Source organism: Zonotrichia albicollis, chromosome 12 (assembly GCF_047830755.1).
Source record: "Zonotrichia albicollis isolate bZonAlb1 chromosome 12, bZonAlb1.hap1, whole genome shotgun sequence".
Taxonomy (NCBI): domain Eukaryota; kingdom Metazoa; phylum Chordata; class Aves; order Passeriformes; family Passerellidae; genus Zonotrichia; species Zonotrichia albicollis.
The window spans coordinates 3,771,856-3,793,315 of NC_133830.1; the positions used below are offsets into that span (position 1 = coordinate 3,771,856).

At 48.7% G+C, this 21,460-nt stretch overlaps 1 protein-coding gene and 1 long non-coding RNA gene across 11 annotated transcripts in view; one reads left to right on the top strand and one right to left on the bottom strand.

Annotated features, from left to right (window-relative positions):
• Positions 1 to 1,010: 1,010 nt before the first annotated feature.
• On the bottom strand, positions 1,011 to 9,106 carry LOC113459815 (uncharacterized). The gene is made up of 3 exons (XR_012582325.1): positions 8,947 to 9,106; positions 2,857 to 4,158; positions 1,011 to 1,178 (listed from the first exon to the last, which is right to left on the bottom strand). It is a non-coding gene; the product is annotated as an uncharacterized LOC113459815 (long non-coding RNA).
• Positions 7,649 to 21,460, top strand: part of FOXP1 (forkhead box P1) — a 376,283-nt gene continuing 362,471 nt past the window's right edge. For 8 of the 10 annotated variants that reach the window (XM_074550351.1, XM_074550347.1, XM_074550363.1 and 5 more), the window contains exon 1: positions 8,346 to 8,503. The gene's annotated coding sequence lies outside the window, so the exon portion shown is untranslated. Of the gene's footprint in view, positions 7,731 to 8,345; positions 8,504 to 9,135; positions 9,277 to 21,460 lie in introns of those variants that run through there. The other 2 variants (XM_074550350.1, XM_074550348.1) reach the window with 2 other exon arrangements.

Here is a 21,460-nt window from a genome sequence, read left to right on the forward strand (position 1 = left end):
TGGTGCTCACAGCAGCTGACAAGGAGGTGACAATGGGAGAACAGGATGTGTTGTGCTGGTGTCTAAAAGCAGAAGGGTAGGTGGGAACCTTCAGGCAGATTTCTGCCTGCAGTGCTTCTGGTTTGGTACACCTGGCCTGTGGCAGGCAAACCTGGATTGCCTGTGTGTCCTCATGAAGCTGGGCAGCACAGGGCTGTCTCAGCAGCCAGCAGTGTCACTCGGTGTCCCCTGTGAGCTGGCAGCATGGGCAGAGGCAGCGCTGTGTCTGGAGGTGGCTGTGGGGAGATGTGCTGGGACACGTTGGCTGTGCAGAGTGCAGGGTGTGAGTGGGAGCACGAGTGCAGGTGACATCTCTCCCTCCTTCCCTCCCTCCCATGAGCCCTGTCCATCCCATCCCCTCCAGCCTCCGCCCCCAGGCTCCAGCCAATTGCTCCAATTAGTGCTATGGGGATTTCTTCTTTATTTAGAAAGTGGCCCGAGACCTGCCTGTATTTGAGTCCAGCTCCCTTTAATCTGCCCCAACCATGATTGAGGTTAACAGAGTTTCCTGCCCAGCAGCCTCTTTGACAAATTAGAGAGAGCCAGTGAGGCACTGTCAATAAACTTCCCACTGTATAGATTTTGTCCAGCAGAGCCTGAATAAATTGGGTCATGCTGCCATATGTAATCCATGCACTTGAGGTTTGACCTGGCTCCTGTGCAAACCAGTGGGCAGGGATGTGTCTGGGAGCTGGACTGGAGCTCTGGCTGAGACAGCTGAATTTTGAAAGAGCTGGGGTGGAGCCGTGCCGTTCATTTTTGTGGACCAGTTTCATTTGTACGGGAAGATGATTGATGTCTTCCCGCGGGAGCTTTTGTCTGTGCTGGAGTGTGTCTCAAACAACATTGCCAAGATACCTTGGGGCTGGGTTAGGTAATTATTTTGTGATTAGATACTGAAATCAAATAAATAAGTTAATCATTTTACAAGTTCAGAAGAAAATACATTTATTTAATCTGAAACTTCTTCACAATAGCAATGCATAACTCTGTCTTTTTCTGCATGGTGTTGGCCTCGGGTCAGATGATTTCCCACTGAACGATTCGCTGGCATTCCATGGCCCTGGTAATGCAAAGTCACCTGTTTAGAAGGAGGCAGGATTCTTGTCCTTCTTTCCTTTGGGCAGTTGATGAGAACCCTGCAAGTGGTGGTGATGGGCCATCAGTTACCACAGTTCATATTGGCAGCACAGAAAAGATTAGTGCACTAACAGGGGAGACTCCTCTTTTGAAAAGAGGCTTTAAATGGTGTCAAGAACCACCACAACGATATGGTTTTTACATAAATAATAATTAATTACATGTAAATCAGACTTTTCCCCACCCCTTCCATTAGTACCGTCTTTGCTAAGCTCTCTGTCTTGTTTCTGTCCACTCACTCTGAGTAGCTGAATGGCAACAGACATCATTTGCAATGCTAACGTCAGATACGGGTCAAAATGGACAAGGAAAACACAACCCGGGGTTTTATCAATGCAATAACAACTAGTTCTGTCTAGAGATGGCAGTGTACTGGGGTTTAACCTCTTCACTGCCACAGAGCCAGAAACAGCAGGAATTTACTTTTCTGGTTTCCTGTTCTGCTATTTCTAACTTATTTTCAGCCCTTTCCTTCTCCTGGCCACTCTCTTTTTTCCCCCTTCTCTCCCCTTTCTGGTGTTTACTAGAGCATCTGGTAGTGTTTATCTCCCAAGACACAGGAGACTGTTGTTTTCATAGATATGTAACTAGCCTAAAAGCTTTAATCTTTGTTGATGTTGGACTTTTGGATTAAAAAATAGTCATAATAGTGGAAAAAGTTAAGATGAAATAATACTTCAGCATAGAACACTTTGGAGACAGCATCAACAGAAAACCCTTGACAGGGACAGCTGCAATTACTGCATCTCCTTCACAGGCAATGCTGAACTTGTGGGGAGAGCAGGGCAGGGAGTGGGGAGACCAATTCCCTGAGATGAGACTGCTTGTTCCACTGGAAGCTGAAAGTGTGGCATGTCCTCATGGAGATTTCTGCATGTGCTCCTGCAGCGGGAGTTTAAGCAGACCCAGAAATGCCAACAAGATGTTAGAAATCTGTTTCCATCTCTGCTGGCTTCTTCCTATGCTGCCTTCCAGGAAGGCAGGGAAGGAGCTGATCTGGCTTTTAGCAGAGCCACACTGCACATGACCTGGGGTTTGAATCCCCCGTGGAGAAAAGGCTGTGCTGGAGGTCAGAGGAGGAGATGGTGTTTTGGATTTGGTCTCTTGCTCTAGAGAAGCACGCTGGTTTTCCTCTGAAAGCTTCAGAGATGCTGAGATTGGGTTAATTAGAAGTTGTCAAGATACAGCAAGAAGTGTTGCTGTCATCAGAGAGATGTAGAAAGTGTTACAGAAATTGGGTAGCAAAAGGCAGGTAGGTGTCTGCTATCTGCAGAAGATCTTATTTGCTTCCTTCCCAGGGGACTAGGCACTGTCCCAAACCTGCAGCAAAGTCAGCTAGGCTGGAAGCAGACCTGCAAAATCCGGGTGGCTGCTGCTTTCCTAGCAGGAATATATTCAGTTGCTAATATTGTAAATGCTTGCTGGTACATTTTTATAGCAATAGCATTTATGTAACTTAGGATTTTTATGTAATTTAGGATTTTAAATTAAATGTCTTAATTCAGGTGCTACATACCTCACTTTCCACCTCTGCTCTCCTGCTACATAAGGTGTAAACCTGACTGTAACCTCTCCCAACTTTTTTGGAATAAAACATTTATGGAAAATCCTCACTTTGGGAAGGCAGCGAGCCGATGAAAGGGAGCTTAGCAGTAATGAACCAAGCTAATAAATTACCTAATGTCACCTTAGGATGGGTCTGTGGCCGCCTGTCACACAGCAGCACATCAAGCTGGAGATGCACAGTCGGTCTCTCCTAACCTTTGTACCTCCTCCTGCTAACCAGGGAGCTGGCTCTGGAAAAGACCCGGCCTGTGGAGTCCTGCAAACTGAAGGGTAAAATATTAATAAGCCAAAGAGGAGCTGGAGGTGTCAGTGAGGCTCCTGCACACTGCAGCCATGGGGGAGAGCGCTGCTGGTCTCCACACAAAGGGAATGGCAAACGGTTTCTCCGCAGAAAATTTCACCCGACCAATTTTTTTTGCATGCAAAAATGCAGATTCAGCAGCACCAAAACGGTCTGTGCACACATGCCAAACTTGTCATTTATAAAAACTCAAAAAAGCTCTGACAAATGCTGAAGCTGTTAGTTTTGACACTTCTGACATGAAACACTTTGATTTTTCATTTTGAAACTACTTTGTGTTCAAAATGTCCTTTAATTTTATTTTCAAGCAAGGGGGTGTGTGTCTTTTTTCTTATTCCCCCAAAAAATCAAAATTGAAATGAAATCTTCGGATTGACTCAACATGAAATTGTTCTTGGATTTTTGATTTCACGAGGCTTTTTTTTCTTAGATGTGTTTGGCTTCAAGTCACTTCTTTTTCACCCCCAAAATTTGCCAGTTGGTTTATCAAGAACCACAGCGAACATCAGCCCCTTTGAAGGGGCGCAGCTGCCACAATAGAATATTTTTTTCATGGCTGTCAGTTGCAAAAAGAAGGGAAAAAAAAAAAAAGAAAGGAGCCTTGCTTTTGCTTTCCAGGAGATTGAGTTCATTTTCTATCTGACAGGGATAAATAATAAACAGTATTTTTTTTTTCTGCTGTGAGGGATTGTGTTACGTTATCTGTTTAAACATTCCGTTACATTTTAGTAATGTGAATAATGATTATTCCTGTGCTTCTGAGCTCCCTCTCTTGGCTCGGGCGCCGGAGGTTCAGGAGACACCTGGCATTGTTGACAGAGCGCTGAACTTGAACGCCTCTCACTGTGACAGGGCAAGCCCAAATATTTTGGGAAGAGTCCTTGTTATGTTACGACAGGGGTTGGTAGCACTGATGCTGGGGACAGGTTTTGCTTTAATACAGAGCTGATTATGCTTTATTATTCAGGGAACAGCATGAACTTGGGCAGGCGGGCTGCTGGGAGAAGGAGGATTGCACTTGGGCACTTCTTATTTGTAGGATGTGCTGAAGGTCTTCCAGGAGATGCTGTCTCTCAGGAGAGGTCAGGATAGGAGCCCTGAAAGATGTTTTTCTGTGGGTGAGAAAGTGGAAGAAATAAAGCTTTTTTCAAAATAATATAAATGTTTAATGTAGTCCCTACATGTAGACAAATACCTGGGGAAGAGCTTGTATTAAAATACCTTTTTAATCATACTTTCTATCCCTCAAGGTGGTGTTTGCTTCCTACAGTGTACATCTTCCCTCTTTTATTGGTTTCTTCTGCTGAAGTCAAGCTGCATCTTGGCAGTGCTTTGTGCATCTCCAGTGCTGCACGAGTGTCCAGCTCGTGGTGTTTCATCAGCCATGGACTTTCAGCAAGATTGGATGGGTTGTGGCGTTTGCCAATTCACGTACGGCATGTAATTATATCCCGGAAGCAATAGGAATTAAATTACATTAATTCCCATGAATATTCATTTAAGAATCTCGACCAAATTCAGGCAGATTAATAGTCCAACGAAAATACAATGGCTATTCATTGCCCCCACAGGAAAAGGAAATATGTATTGGCTGGCAGCTCAGGCCAAATGGAAATGTGCTATAGAAAAGTTATCTCTGGGTGGCTTCTGGCACAGTGGCGGCTGGAGGGACACCTCCAGGAGCAGAGAGGATTAGTGTGGGTACGGACGTGGGGAGCCTTTCCCATCCACCAGGAACCCAGAGGAGTCTGGGGTGAATCCAAGACTTGTGTCTCTGCACTGCCCATGCAAATCCAAACCAACTCGGACTGCAGTGGAGCTTCTCTGGACTCACAACAGAGCAAAATGTCATTTATTCTGTACCTGACTCCCACTGCCCTGTGCCTGCTCTGCCTGGATTGTGATGCTGTGGGGCAGCACAGCCATTTCTCTCCCTTACCAGCAGCACCCAGCTGGCTGCCTGCTCTGCCACAGCCAGCCCAGCAGCCCTCGGGGTGGCTGTGGGGCAGCCCTGTCCTGCCAGGCACATCCTGGCACAGGGAAGCTCAGCTCTGTTCCAGCTTGTCCTCCCAGCACAGGCCAGGACATGGCCTTTATTGTGGCCAGGGAAACTGGGAAAGTATAATAGCAAAAGCAGATGAAGGATGCAAATGTGTTTGCAACTGAGGGATCAGAATTTGGTATGCTGGAAAACCCCCTCCCCAACAACAATATTTCATTTAAAAAATATCTGAGTGGTTATAGCTCTCATTTGGGAGAAGTTATTATTTTCATTTTGCCAGACAAGCCAACTTGAGACCTTAGCTGTGTCACATTATCTCTTTGTGGGACTTCCCCAGCTGGAGAACAGATCCAGCTTCCACTAAAGCTGGTGCAAGTGTTACCAAGAGCACGGGGCTTAGTCTCTAAGCTGATGTTTACAGCTTTTAAAACTCCCCTTCATAGGTAGGTTGACCTTCCCTGCCCTTGAAGTTCTCTGAGCAAAAGAAAGGTCCAGTTATTTTGCCTTGCACATGTACCATGTGATGGGCAGAGCTGCATTTTCTACTTTTTTGAAGGTTATTTGTTGCCAGACTGATCTGATTTGCCCTGAGTACACCAAAAACACGGAAATGTGGAAAGCAGCAACCACCATTTTGCCAAGAAGGGGTTTTGCCTCAGGTTGCAGTATGAGTAGACTCACAGGGCTGCTTCTGCTTGTGCTTATTTGAAACAAAAGTCAGATAATCATAAAACCAGGCTGTAAATCCAATATACATTTCATTTTATGTCCGCCAACTTTTCGGGGCAGTACATGGTGTGTATCTCATCTTTTCATGTCTGATGTAAAAGGTAAAATAACAGCTGAGTACCCACATGGGCTTTGCACCTACGCAGGAGTGCCAAGTGGGCCAGGAACCCGCCGTGCAGCCTGGTGATGTGCTCTGCAAAGCCTCATAAACCAGTGACTAAGGCAGAAAGGACTCCCAGGCCTGGCTCCTGGGACATTGGAGGTGTGGCATTACAGTAGCTTGGAAAACATTCTGACTTTATAACAAGTAACACCTATAATTACAGAGGCGTCATCACCTTCATAATTTTTTTTTTCTTCTTAGCTAACAAGCTGTAGTTGTAGCCTGTGTACATCCCTGCCAAAATCTGTGAAGCATTTGCTCTTGGGATGGTTCTGCCGGTGGTGGGAATATCAAGCATCTTTCTCCAGGCACTTGTAAAACAATACAGCAGTAAACAATTCAAGCACAATTAGCAGCTACATAGGCAGAGGGGGAGGGAGAAGTCCCACCGCTGGTACTGTCTGTGGAATTAATCATGTTTTACAGAGTTGATATACTGGTTTGGATGTGTGAAGTTAAAAACAGGAGATGAAGAAGTAGCCAATAAGCGTTTATTCTAGGATGAAATGTAAAACAAGCGTTGTTTTTTAGCGGTATAGGGGAAGAGTGTTTAAAAAATGCTCTTTTAACAGGTTTAGCTCCTTTTTCTTCCTACTAAAAAAACAGATGAACTAAAATATTTAACGAGATGATGTTCGCTTTTAAAGCTGGTGGTCCCGCCAGGTGACACAAACCCCTGCGGTGCCTCCTACGGTACCGGGGCTGCAGAAGCGGGATGCTGAACGCTCCGCTCCCGCCTCTCGCCCGTTCCCAGCCCCGAGCGCTCCCCGCCGGTCTGAGCGCACCGCTCCGGCAGCGGCGCGAGCATCACCTCCGCAAATATTTATTTGCAGCGATTTTCCGCTCTCAATTATTTAAAATATAATGAATTACGCATAAGTACCTCGCTATTAGGGTAATTCCAGGTCTTAATTGCTGCCAGCGCGGCTCCCGCCGTTCTGCCGGGAGGTGGCGCCGCGGGCCCGGCGCTGCTGCCGGAGCCGCCGGGGCCGGGCCGGGGCCGGGGACCGGGACTGGGGGAGAGGCTGAGCTCAGCGCGGTTCGCCCCGCGGTACCGCTCCTGACAGTGTGTGAAACTATCGTCCCGGCCCCGGGTCCGTCCTGCGGGCAGCCACGCGCGATCGCCCAAAAGCAGGGAGGAAAGAAAGCCGGGCGGGTCAAAAAAAGAGTTTTTTCCCCGAACGAGTCGGTCGCTCGGTAACTTCGCGGCCGCCCGCTGACTCCCGCCCGCAGCGCCGGGCAGGACGCGCTCCTTCCCCGCGGGGCGCCCGACCACCGAGCCCCGTCCCCGTCCCGTGGGCGCCGCGGTGCCGCCGGCAGCGGGCCGGGGTCCCGGGCAGGGCAGGGCGAGGGGCTGCCCGGCGGGGCCGCTCCCCTCGCCCGCTCCGGCCGCCGTCAATGGGGGCCCCCGCGCCGCTGAGGTTCCAAATCCGCGCTAAGGCCATCGGTGCTGTTAAAATTCGCGATGCGCGAGTGCCGGAGCCCCGGGGCTGGAGCAGCCGGGTGGTCCCGGCTCTGCCCCCGCTCGCGTTCGCCCCGCGGGCGCTGCCGCCCCTCTCCTCGGGAGCCCCGACGGCGCGGCCGCTCCGCGCACCCACCGAGATGCGGAGCCATCCCCGCGGAGCGGCTCCGGGCGGGCACCCAGCCCCGTCCCCGGGACGGTCAGTCCCGCTCAGCGGCCGGTGCGCGCCGCTGCGCACCCGCGCACTGTGTCTAAGCGGTGTTTGCGCCCACAGCGGCGGGCGCTGCGGGGAGAACGCGGGCAGCGCCCGCCTCGCCGCTCCGCGCAGGTAAGGTGGCTCCGCGGGTACCCGCGGAGGGCACTCCGGGATCCACCGCATCCCTCAGCTCCGCTGGCCTGATGCCCCGCTGCCCCCCGCGCGGCTGCAGAAAAGTTGGTAGGGGTGCGCAGCACTGCGCCCCCGCCGACGGAGCGGCCCCGGCCCGGGCGCTGAGCTGTCCCTCGGGGCGCGGAGGGGTGCGCAGGGATGCGCGCCGCGCTCCACCGCCACTTTCCCTTCCCCGTGGGGCCGCCCCGCCTCCCCCGGCCCGGCCCCCCCCGCCCCCCCCGGCCGTCCTCCGCGGAGCTCCGCGCCTGCGGGGCTCTCGCCCTTCACCCCCTGCGCGCTTCACCCCCCGCTTCTATTATTTTATTTTATTTTATTATTATTTTTCCCTTGCGCCGAGCCTTGTTTACCCAGCAGGTGGATGTGACGTCAGAGACTGACAACAGCAAAAAATAACAACATCTCCCTCCGCGGGGGTGTCGCGGGCCGCCCCCGGCCCGCCCGCGCGGGGCTGCGCGGGGCGGGGAGGGGGCGCGGGGCGGCGCGGGGCGGGGGCGCGGCGGGGCGGCGTGCGGGGCCCGCGGGCGCGGCGCCGGGCGGAGGGCTCTATTGTTATTTACCGAGCGGCGGAGCACGCCGCCGCGCCGCCCGGGCTCGGCGTGCCGGAGGGACGGGAGGGAGGGACGGGACGGAGGCAGCCCCGCGCCGCTCCGCGCCGCCGCCCGCCCGCGCCGCGGCCGCGCCGTGCTGGGCAGCGGCAGGGCCGAGTCCTGCGGGTGAGTCCGGCGCCCCCCGACACTTTCCCCGCTCCTCCGGGGCTGTTGCACTTTTCCCCCCGCCGGCCCCACGTGCCCGGCCGCCCCTCCCCGACCGCCGCCGCGGTACCGGGGGGGTGGGGGGATGTGGGGCGGCGGTGCGCGGATGCGGAGCCCCCTCCCCGGGCTGCGGGGCCGCCCGCACCCCCTCCCCGCCCACTTTGGAAACTTCCCCCCCGCCCCGCGCTGCGCGCACTCCCCGCCGTGGTGGGATGCGGCGCGTCCCGCCCCCCTCCCATCCCCGCTCGCGCTTTCCGCGTGTTTTCCGCCGGGTCCCTCCGCGCCGCCGCGCAAGGGGCGCGTACGCCCCAACTTTTGCACTCGGGGCAAGAAGTTGCGGTGGGGCCGCGCCCCCCCCCCCCCCCGCGCTGTGCCCGGCTGCCCGTTCCCCCTACCCCGAGCACCTGTTGCGGCTTTACGCCTGCGCAGCCCCTTCCGCAGGCGCGGAGCTCCGCGCAGCGCATCCGCCCCCACCGCGGGTCCCTGGGACGCGTTGCGCCCATCCCCCCCATTTCTTTTCTTTTTTTTTTTTTTTTTTTTGAAACGAAGTGTTTGAATAAACACCCGCGCCTCCCCAGCTCAGCCCGGCGCAACTTCTCACTGCGCGGGTGCGGACCGCGCATCCTTCACGCGCGTGTGTGTGCGCACGTTCCCCTCCCGCGCAGCCCCGCGGTGCGGAGCCTCGGGACGGAGCCGCGGCTCGCTGCGCGCCGCGGAGCCGCCGCCGGTGCCCGGTAAGTAGGGCCGCCCCGCGCACCTGCCGGCCCGCGCTGCGCGGCCGCGTGCCCGGGCAGCGGAGGGGTGCGCGCTGCCGGCGGCCGAGCGGCGTGTCCGCGCCTCCCTCCTCCCCACCCCCGCCCCGCCGGTTTGTGGGTTCCTTTCTTTCCTGGAAAAAAAAAAAAAAACAAAACCAACAAAAACCCAAAGCAGCCGAGGGAGCGGGGCGCGGGCAGCTGCGCGGGCAGGGCTCCGCGGGGCGCAGCGCAGCCCCCTCCGCACCGCCGGTAACTATCAGTGACCGCGCGGCCCCGGCGCGGAGAGCATCGCCGGGCGGGTTGCGGAGCGCCGCGCTCTCAGCGACTCTTCTGCTGCCACTTCGCTGTAATGATTTTAATTGCGTGTTTTTGCTTTGAGTGAGCCGAGCCGAGCGAGATTACTTTTTTTGGTTTTTTTCCCTTTTTCCCCGTCCTTTTTCCCCCGGTTCCCTCTGAGCCCGGCAGCGGCGGCAGCGCGCAGCCCTCCCGTCCCTACCCGAGGCATCCGCCGCCTGCGAGCGCTCTCCGAGCCGCTTCTGTAGAGAAGCTGGAGCCCAACTTCTGTGCTCAGAAGTTTAAGGTTTCATTTTTAGTAACTGTTCTCGGAGTGAGTAATGGATGTGTACTGCTCGTAGCCTGTCGTCTACACTGTATAGCCTGCTGATTTCTGGGGTGCTGGATGGTTCTGAATATTAAAACAGTTCTCTAAACTGTGTTTGCTTTCCATACAGTTTTTCTAAAGTTGGATTTTACCTGATTTGACCAAATGTTGATGTCACTAGTGACAGCTGCTTAATTAGACAAAGTTGCAAGCATGTCATCAAAGAAACTTTTTTGCCTGTGCTGGTAATCCACAGCTTACTTTAATATTTTGGAAAACATGCATTTTGCTCGGTTGAGTATTATTTTTACAGTTTTTGTTACTGCTGAGAAGCTCTTGTGTTCTGTAAGTTTGAGAGAGCCTGAAATAACTCAAGTTCCCAGAGAAGCGAGTGTGGACAAGGAGGTACCGTGCATCTCGGCAGCTAGATTTGGGGGAAGACAGGGAAATTTGGGGCTACTCGTTTCAACTTCTTTCCTCTGAAGCTTTTCCCCTGCACATTTTGTTTGAACTATCTCCCAACCATACTGAATGGACCAGGGCACTGGGGGAGGAAGCTCTCCACTAGTTACCATTCAAAAGGTGTCGGCTAAAATCTCATTGCAAAAAGGTATTGTAGCTTTAACATCTTGCATTGGCAGCATTCTTCCCCCTTAGTCTTTGGATTAGTCATTGTATGAGAGACAGGAAAAAAAAATCACTTTTTTTTTTTTTCTCTGGAAAAAGTAAAGTAAACAGCCTCCAACAAGTGAACCTTGACAACCCAGATTAAGGAAGGCAGGAGAGATCAAACAAAGCTGCTGCTGGGCTGTTGTCAGGAGCTGCCTCACTGAAAGCTCTGGACTATTCGATCAGGCAGCAAGGCTATATGTTCACTTATGCAGAAATGGACCATTACAAATGCTGATCTTTGTTGTGAAACCAAAGGATAACTCTGAGAAAAATAACTACTATTTCAGACAAGGCTTTCTGTTGCTTACAGTTTTGATTGCAAAGTTAGTTTTTTGTGCATGGGCTGGGGTTTTGGGGTTTGTTTGTTTTTTTAAAGTGATGATGGTTTGAAGTGCATTTTTACACTTTCAGAGGGACTTGGGATTTGATTATGTTTACGCTGCCTAGAGCTGCAGAGAAGAAGGCATTAAATTAGTGCAATGCAGAAAAACCTAAAAGTTCTGTGGAATTCAGCTTTTATTTCTGGATTGCTGAATTGTAAAGAAACGTGGATTTGGTTTTTCCTCTCTGTGTGTAAGTTTTGTGTTGGTGTATAATAGAGGAGTTTGGTTCTGATTAAGCACTGTATATTGGATGACTGCATTCCTAGAGTTTGGAAAACTTGTAATATCTTTCCTTCAAACATGTTGCCAAGCAGTCAGGATGGACCTTGGTTTGATACGCCGGGATTTTTACAAGAGTGTGTGTAATGTGTCTTCATGGCTGTATCACAGAGACTGTTACTGTGTAGTTTTTAGTGGAAATACCCGTAAAGAGTATTAATAGCCACTTGGTTTTACTTCAATAAACAGTTAGGATTTAGGTACTAATGGAAATGAACCAGGGGAGTGAGGTTAGTTTTGTTGTGTGACAGTTTCATGTTTGTATTCAAACACTTGAACTCAAACTTTAAATATGTGTCACTTTCATTCCTTTAAAGTATTCTAAAACAATGGAAATATCTGTTTTTAAAAAAAATCCAAGCAAGAGACTGTTACCCTAATGTGTATTAATCAGGAGGCAGACCAAGTGCACATCTGCTGAAGAATTAAGAAATCCTAAATCTTTTTGCATAAGCATTTTTTTAATTAGCAGTGCAGATCTCACAATAAGTACTTTATACTTTCTGTAAGGTAAGGTTTCATAACTGTCCTGCATAACTTACTCTCAAGCCTGTAAAGATTTTTTAATGGTATACATTTTAATTAGACAATAAAAAGTACGTGCATTAAACATGCACATGTATGCTATTAAGCCATTTTGCGTAATGTGTAATGTTTTCTAACATCTATAAACATTTTCTGCTTAAATCAGTTCCACCAGTAACCGTAACACAGCTGGGTTTTGCCCGGGTAGGAGAAGGAGCAGGGAAGTTGAGCAGGGAATTGTGCATCGGACATTAGCGTGCAGCATACGCCGCAGTGTGCGTTTCTCATGGAGTGGATCACCTTTTTCCAGAGCTAAAATTCACATTATCATCCTTGATGTGATATACTGTAAACATTTGTAGCTCCTGAATTACTCCTGTTTCATAGCACTGTAAAAAATTGCGAAAAAGGCTAGTGGTAAAAAGGCAAATATATGGAACGTATCTAGTGTTTAGTATTCGTACCTCTTGTGGTCATTTATATTGAGAGATTGAACTGGATAACACAATTCCTTTTGTGAAATATCCGTTGAGCATGTATTTGTGTGTCAAATGAAATAACATATGCGCACACATATGTAGGATTTGTATGTAAAATACAGTTATTTCAGCAAGGCTGTCCGGTTATTTATGGGGCATAATGATACTTCTGTCATCTTAAATTTTCTCCGAGAAGCTTTAATAAATTTAAATAGATTATATGCTGTCAGAAAATAGTATAAATTTTGTTTACGATTCACTTGCTTTAAGGTACTTATACTAAAGAAGCTCATTTAACCCCAAGACTGAGGAGCATTAAGTGGTGAGAGGAGTCTGCTGAAGAGCTGCTGCTGCCCTTTGCTCTTGTGATAATCTTAAATTACTACAATTTAATTGCAACTTCAAGGCACTGAGCTGAAATATTTTTATGCAGCTGAGCCAGGGCTGGAGAAGGCTCGGTGGGGTTTTTGCAGGTGGCTGGGTGTCTTTTGGAGGAGCAGCGTTTGTTCAGGCCTCTCCTGCCCTTCCCAGCACATCCAGCATCGTGTGTGCAGGGACAGGGTGCCTGGCAGGGAGCTTTCCCGGGGTTCCCACTGCAGGGGGAGCGGGATCAGGCCCTGCAGGGCTCGGGTGCACGAGGGTTTTGTTTGCTGTCCGTATTTAAGCTGAATTAAATAGCGCATTTTAATTGTTCCTCAGATGAGCCTTGCTGTCAGAGCTTCTCCCTGCGAGCCTCGGCTGGGGAAGCAGGTGGGAAGGGGCTGGTGGCTGGAGGGGAAGCCCAGGGGGTGGTCAGCAGCGTGGGGACACAGCGGCACCCTGCTCTGAACGTGGCCGTGGGCACGGCGTGGTCCCTGTGTCCCCAGGGATGAGCTCAGGGTGCAGTCGGCCACCCTGGGCCTGATCCAGAGAGTGCTGGCATCAGCTGGGGCTTCTGCTGATGTCGCTGCCTTTGGCTTTTGGTCTGTGCCACTAACTGGTACCACTGAAACTTTTTCTCCCCCTCCCTCCACGTAGAGTAGCGTGTTTTCACACCCGGCGAGCGCTTCGGCAGAGATGTGATATGCAGGAGAAGCCAGGAAGCATTTGCTAGGTGGAATTCAGAGACGCTCTGCGCTAGAGATCAGCAGCGTCTTTGAGACCGTTCTTAGAGGTCCTGGCAAGCAAACTTTATTCCAGAGCTTCGAAAGGTATGGCCAGGCTGGGAGCGCCTAACGTCGTGCCACCGAGGACGCGCGTCAGCGCCGGCCGTGCTGAGGCACAGCGGTGTGCAAATCGTGAGTCTGATTGTTTTTCTGTTGGCCAGAGCCTTGTGGAGTGTCTCGTGGCGAGAAGAGCCGGAGAAGATCTCGTGGCTGCTGGAAGGGGTTGGTTTTGCGCTGACAGAAGCGCTGCTCGCAGCCTGCTCGCTGCGCGGTTCGATCCCGCAGCTCGCTGTGCTGGGAACGGCAGCTCCTGCAGGTAACAAGGTGATGCCAGTGTAGAGAGAGGGGGGGAAAAATCCAGCGTGGAATAAACCATGCAGTCCTTAGAGGAGAAAGTTAATTGTGGGATCGCTGTAGTGTTTTACTTTAAAAAGATTTATTTTGTGCTGTAGAGGAGTCGGTTGTGCTGTTTTGCTGAGATCATTTATTTGTTGGTTGGGATTTCTGGAGTGGTTTAACACGTGCTCTTTTTCCTTACTCTAGCACTGGAGCTCCCAAGTCAGAGGAGCTGCTGGCTCTGTTCGTGTGCAGCCTTCTCTGCAAATGTGCTCTAGGGTTTTGTCTTTCTGTTCTCCTGGCACGGGTCTCTTCCATGCATGCAAGTGAGCAGGCTTATGTCTAATGGCTGTTTGGATGTGGCAAGTATCCAGAATAATCCTGATGACTTTTTGTTCCACGTCATTCTGCAAATGAAGACGGGATTCTATGGAAAATGGGAAAAGGGAAGAGCATGGGCAAAATCAGTTTCTCCCTAAGAAGCACCTGAGGAGGACTAAATAATTTTTCTCCTCTCATTGACCCTCCTGGTGCTGTTTTTAAAGCATCTCCATTTTAGTGCCTTGAAATTGCAATTAAGTTGTAGTAATTTAAGATTATTGCAAGAGTGCAAAGGGCAGTAGAAGCTCTTTAGAAGTCTCATCTCAACACTTAATGCTCCTCAGTCAGGGGGTTAAATGAGTTTCCTCAATGTGAGTACTTAAAGTAACTAAATCGTAAACAAAATTTATACTATATTCTGACAACTAATAATCTATTTAAATTACATTAAAGTATGTGTGTGAAAATTTAATTAAAGGCAGAAATACTGTCAAGCCCTGTAAATATCTTGACAGATCTACTGAAATGGAACCCATATCGTAAAATATTTACATAGATCTGATAGGCTACAGTGTTTCTGGGAGTGCTATTCTGAAAATAATTGTGGGCTTTTTTCCCTTCCAGTTTCCCATTCGGTTGCAATGGTCTCGGAAAGCAATGCAAATAAATACCCAGAATGTTTTATTGGGATGATTCTCCCGTGTATTGTTTACTGCTAATAGTGCTGTCTGTACAGTGCTTTTCGCTGGTGTGTTTTTATTAGGAGAACCTGTTTCCTTGCGAAGTTAGTTTAATTCAGAGGCACTGAATTTAAAAAATGGGCACTGAAATTAAAAAACTGGCAATGAGAACTGGGGCTGTGCGGTGTGTCTGCACTGGACGTGCCATCTGTGAATCAACTTTCTCCTGGGTGTTTGTCCCAGAGCACGGTGCTGCAGCATCTCCTGCACTGCTCTGACTCTCAGTTAAATTGATTTTTCAGGTAGAAAGAGCTTACAACCTTTTTTCCAAGGATTTGAACTCTATATGGAAGTGTTTCCCAAAGTGCACACGGGGCACAGCACCCTCTTGCTGGTGCATCTACAGGCATATCTGCTGTGGTATGTAGTCCAGGCTGGTTTTAAGATGAAGAATGTTTTGCCCCAGGTAAAACTGTGTCTGTCTGGAACTTCAGCCAGCCTTTGGCCCTTTTTAAAACCCACTGGCTGGAATTCTGCAGGTGGTTTTGCTGGGAAGGTGCAGCATGAGCCGCGCTTTCTCACCACCGTGTCATGGGTTGGAACAAACTCCAGTTTTTCCTGGCTGGAGCGTACACCCTAGAGCTGCAGGGTCGCAGGAGGAGGATGAGGATTTGGGCATGCAGAGAGGGATGTGGTGGGAGCGTGGTGCTGAGGAGCCCGGGCCAGGTGCTGGGCACTGAGTGCTGACAGCCCGACAGAAGGTGGCACAGTGTGGCAGGTTGGCTGCAGCCTCCAATGGCATCGTTAGTTTCCCCCTCTTCGCCAGACATTTCCTTTCATGTTGGATCTGAGTTTTAGCTGTACTTCCCGATCAGTCTTGTCATCTTGTTGCTAACAATTAGGGTCAAGTGTCTTTCCTTGGGCTCTCCACAGTCTTCGTGTTGGTGTCCCTCCCCCAGCTGCCTGGCTAAGCTGTTTGTTCATTAATTAGTGGATGGGGCATATTAACACATCAGTAAACCGGAGTAGTCAGAGTTCCCAAGGCATCTCGGGAAGCCCTCTCTGGTTTTATGTGACCGGACATGCACTGTTGCTGATTTAGATAGCGGAGCCGATGATGCCAAAGCGTTGTTAAGAGAGAGATAAATAGAGAGAGCCCAGCAGTAAGCAGAATGTCATGTCTCTATTAAAAAGCTTGTGATAAAGGAAGATAAAATGGTGAGGGGGGATTGCTGGAGTGTTCAGAGCAGCCACTAAACATCTGATCACAAAAATCGATGCTGAATTCCCTTTCTTGCACAACACTTGCCTGCAGAATTCTGTCTGAGCCTGGGTCTGGTTGCAGCGAGCAGTGGAGCCCTGAAAGGACTTTTGTTCTTGCCAGAACGGGGTTCTCAGGGATTCAGGAGCTGTCTGAGCTGGGATTCCAGCATCCCTCCCCGGCTCCTTTTGAAGTGGTGCTCCTGGGATGCTGATGAAGTTGTTCCAGGCTCACGCTGGGGCTTGTTGTTCTGTGCTGCCTTGTACCTTCATTTCCTGGGTGTCCAGGCCACCTGCCTTTCTGTCAGCCTGGAGGTCAGGCCTTGGCAGAATAACACTGAGGCAGACTTTTGTCTATTGGTTTTTTCCTTGCCTGGGTGCAGGGGCTGCTCTGCAGAAGTGAATAAATGGAACTGATTCTGAAGAACCAGCGGTCGCAGCAGACGGGAGAGGAGCGGGGTTAATTCTCCCAGTGCAGTAAAACGTTAAATCATCACAGCCTTGTTTGCTGAAAGGATGTTGATCATTCCATTAAGGAGGATTAAGTAATTAACTGATATTTCTTTAGGAACCCATGTCAGTTTTAAAAAGCATTTTCCTGGTGTTGCACAGTGAATGTGAAGTGTATGTGTTCCTGCTGCTGGAAAGCTGGGAGCTGAGTGTGAGTGAGACACCTCTTCCTAAGGAACTTCTGGGAATACCAAGGGAGTGGAAATAGGGAGGAAGGTTTTCAACTAAAATGTGCTGTTCCAATAGATTTTTGATAGCAACATTGTCTTTTATGGACTTTTGTCCAGTGAGCCTGCTGCGAACCTCATTTCAAGGGTATTCTGTTTGGGATTAAGAAGTTAAAACCTTCTTCAAGTGCTCCTTTTGGTGCTTGCATTTTTATTTTTAATAATAGTTTTTATGTTGTAATAGTGAGCTCACTGACAGTGAGTCATGAACTCTGTCTTCCATGAACCTCATGAAGAATCTGTGTTAGCCGCTCGGGCAGCTCGTCCAGCCCCGTTCCCACGTTTTATACTTGCGCTGGAAAGAAAAATTCCATTAAAATCCCTCTTGTAAATCCGTCTGTGGTAGAAATCCCCTTAAAAGCAGTGCAGTGCAGGGGTCTGTGGGGCATCATGGAGTGGCTCCAGACACTGGGTTTGGAGCACATTGACGCTGGGTTTGTCTGGGAAAGGCTGGCGGTCCCGGGGAGGATGTGCCTGGCCAGGGTTTTGGCATTGGCTGATGCTCAGTCAGGTCAGAAGTCTCTTTTGGGGACAATGCAGGTGCAGGTAGAGCAGAGGAAAGCAATGACAGAATTTTCCACTGTTTCATTTTTGAAGGATCAGCTCGAAGCCCCTGGATGAGAGGAGCAGGGGGCTGTGAGCGCTCCTGCATCCCGCGCTCCCAAGCTCGCTGCCAGGGTTTGATCCAGTTTTGGCCTCAGCAAATCACAGAATTTGGGATTAACCTCATCAAATTGCTGCTGTTTCTTGTGTAATGGCCCCAACCTCTAATACTGCAGTTAGTGATACTGAAACTACACCCAAACTGAAATTTTCTGCGCGAGAGATGGATTCTGGCCGGCAAATAGCATAACCCAGTGGCACCAATTGTGTTAGTATTGATACTTTCTGCTTTTATAACAGCTCTCCTTCTCAAACAGGGCTCCTTCAGACAGTACCATGCAAACTGTTGATCAGTGTGCTGTAAATTATTCCTCCCCCTGGGGTGAATTTCATAAATAGTTGTATTTCCATTACACAGGCAGATGTAGCTTCAGTTATGTGGCCTAGGCTCTAAATATCCCTGTTGAAATCATGGGAGATCAGTGATGGGATGGACTGAGTTAAAAAAAAAAAAAGAGAAAATTAAAAGAAAATCAGTTTGGCTAAATAATAAAGTCTTAGAATATTCACGTGTGTATCTCTCTGGATGTTTGTGCAGAACATCATGGCCTGTACCTGCATTAGCAGATTTAGATGAGAGATTTTTCACAGTAAGTTTTGCAATAGTAATAATGTCTTAACAGCTTTAGTAATTAATTTTAATCAGAGAGTTGTCAGGGGCCCTATCCTGCTGTCATTGAATTAAATGAGTACTGGGAGAAGGTGGCTCTGAAATAGCTCATTATAAATTGTTTTTGTTAGTTTTTAATGATATGCCTGTGTATGTATGTGTGTTGAGATAATATATATTAAAGTTTGTAAAGCTCCTGAATTGTAGGTTTGGAAAAGAGCAAATTTATTTTTCAATGATAAATTACTTGATACCTAAAAGGCTTTGAAAGAGGAATGTCAGAAGTATGCAGCAAAATTATTTTTTGTTACAAGTATTTTAAAGTTTTTCTCTGGCTTTACCTATTGAAGTTTTCTGACGTCCAGTAGTGTGAGGAATGATGGTCTTGCTCAGGAAACCTTTCTAATCCGTCATTTTATTTATGGGATTTAACTGAGAATGGAAGAAAACCCATCTTGGTATATTTTAGCTGATTTTATACTATGTTATCTGTTCTGATTTTTTTTCTTCACTTCTATAAAACCAGTATCTGCAGCATTCAAAAATACTATTTCATAGAAGTTAAAATGGAACATTGCCTGTGATTTAAACTAAAATATCTTAAGCCTATCCAGTGTATTCCTGGCATTAAACAGTCAGAGAAGGCTAAATATTTCCTATTTATTTTTCAGATTGGCTGGAGTATAGTCTTTCAGGAAAAGGGTCCTCAGCCAGTTGAAGGGGAAATCTGATTTTTCAGCAAGTGCTTTATATTTACTGAGGGATTCTGAGTGTGCAGAAGCGTGTTGCATGGAAATGGAAATTTTCTGTCTAGGATTTTTAGGGATTTTAATCGATGCCATTAGATAGAGGCACGCTCATAGAGAGGTAAACTGGTAAATCTGAACAAACTGAAAAATGGTAGCTATAGGTGTCTGGCTCTGTTATCAAACTTGCTGCCTAAGCCAGAGTTTATGCACTGTGATAATGCTAATGACCAGCAGAGCCAATGATGCATGACTGGAGGAAATCAGTGGTATAATCGGAAAAAGTTATCAGGTTTTTGTCATTAAATATTACTGATAAATAATACACTTCATTTTGAGTAGATAGGATGTGTTTAATTCTGATGTGGAGGGTTTCAATTTAATAAGGGGCATTGCTGAGTAAAATGATAATCTTTCGTAATTTAAAGGGAAAAATAAAAATGCGTTTGTTTCAGCATAACCTCCTGGCAGCCACCATCCACTGCTGTTGCCTTCACTGGTGTCTGGTATTGAGGAATATTCACAGCAGTTTGAGGTGGCTGCTTATAGCAAGGTGTTTTATCCAAGTTACTACTTTGTGCAGAATTAATTACATGAGGCCAGAACCAAAGGGGTTCTGTTTAGTATAAACTAGGTAAAATCTTTCATTTTCTGCCTAAAAATGTGAATGTTGCAGCAAATATAAACTCTGTGCTCCATGCAGTGATTCCCTACAGAGCAATCTGCCTGTCCAGGCAGTGACAGGAGGGAAGGGATGAGGACAAAAGATAGAGATAAATTAGATCTCGTTTTGCAACTTATCTTTCAAGTCAGTGGGAGAACAAGGAAGAGAAGTAGAGCTTAAACTGAAGGAAGAGGGATATTAATAGTCTCTATAAAGGACAGTTTGCACCAGGAAAAAAGGAAAAAAAATCTGCTTGGCTTTTTTTAGCAAAACAGGCTAACACCCAGAGTAAATCTGTGTCATTAACTGAAGCAGTGCGTGATTTTTAGAGCATCTCTGCTCCTCGTGTGCGCCTGTCCCTGGGCTGGAGGCAGATGTGGTGCAGCTCTGCCCAGGGGAGGCTCCTCTTGCCAGCTGCAGAACCTCTGTCTGGGTCAGCCCATGGCCCTGTTTGAGCAGATGCCACCAGTTCAGCCCAACGAGTGCCTTTGTAACAGGGCCAGGATCTTCCCACCACCCCTTGGAGTCGTGCTCGATCGCTGAATCTCAGCTCGGGTTTCCAGAATTAGATGGCACAGTGAGTAAACACAGCGTACTTGCCAGTTCTCACATCCTCTTTTGCAGCGAGTATTGCAGCAAATCCTGCAGGTTTGACTCATCTCTGAAGTTCTTCACTGATATGAAACAGATCTTGTCTGCCTCTCTCAGAAGAGCTGGGAATGTGGCCTCGGCTCCTGAGCTCACAGTCCTTCTGGAGATGAACACTGTTTGCTTGAGTTGGCCTCTCAGAAACTTGGGCAGCTCTGAGTAACTTTAGCTGGAGTTACGTGCCTGTATCTGCTGGTAAAATTTGGCCTGCAGTTATCCTTTATTGAAAGCTTCATGGAAATACTTCATTTTTGCTATGCTCAAATATTTACATTCTGATAGGAAGATTTTTTCCCCTTCCATTTCTTTGTGGATTCTTTATTTCCTGGTTGATGCCGTAAGCACAGAGAAAGTATAACGCTTTGTCAGGTAACAAGTAATATTCAAGTTTTCAACTTACATTTCTCATAGGCCTGAAAGAAAAAAAAAGTCTGCCCGTTTTGGAAGTATTTGTTGGATTGTAGTGATCCATCGAGGGTGGGATGGAGATTCTGCTTAACACGTGGGTAAGTTGGCAGGGGAAGGTCATACAGGGCAGAAAACTTTTCTGAGTAAATAAAAGCGGTGTCAGGTACAGCCCCTGTGCAAGAACAGCACGTCTCAGTGTTTCTGTTCCTCGGTGTTGAATCACCTCCGCATGTTTCAACCTCTGCCTGGTGGTGCTCTCGGCAGATTGAGGAGGAGGACACATCTCACAATGGTCCACACGTGTGCCGTGACTCAGGCGCGCTCACAACTCCATGACATGCGTCAAGTGAGAATTGTTTCTTTGCAAAGCCTTTGCCTCCTTTGTTTTTGCTCAGATGAAAGCTACTTTCAATTTGACTATTTGACAGCGCGCTCGGTGCCGTAGAGGGAGGGCTTGGTTCACTTTGCAGTTAAGTACATTCAGATATCTCAGCTTGTCCCTGGGTGTGCTTCCCACTGCATCCCCTGTGCTTCAGCTGACCAGAGGTGAGACTGCACAGGAAGCTGGATCAGTAGAAAACTGGCTTAAGCAGGGAAAAAATGTTTTCTGCCAGTTGAACATCCTCATTGGATTCTGGAGATCAGAGGAGGGCCTGAAGGGGTCAGGGCTGTCCTGTTGGCCACTGGATAGTGTTTGCTGTGACGTGAGCCCTCTGCCAGAGGCTTTGTGTCTGAATGTGCTCTTCTCAGTCTGGGCAGAGCATCCTTCCATGCCCAGCTGCCCTGGGGCATGCTCCCAGCAGTGCCCAATGGTGGGACCACCGTGCCAAAGCTGCCAGGTGTGGGTGTCCTCTAATTGTTAATGTGATGCTGCTCCCTGAGTGCCAGGTACTGAAGTTGTTGCTGTGCATGTCCTGGCATCGTGTGTTCTTTGGGTTTCCTTCTTCCCTGTGAGCTGTGGATGATGAGCTGGTCCACAGGTTGGGAATTTGTGATGAGGGCACTG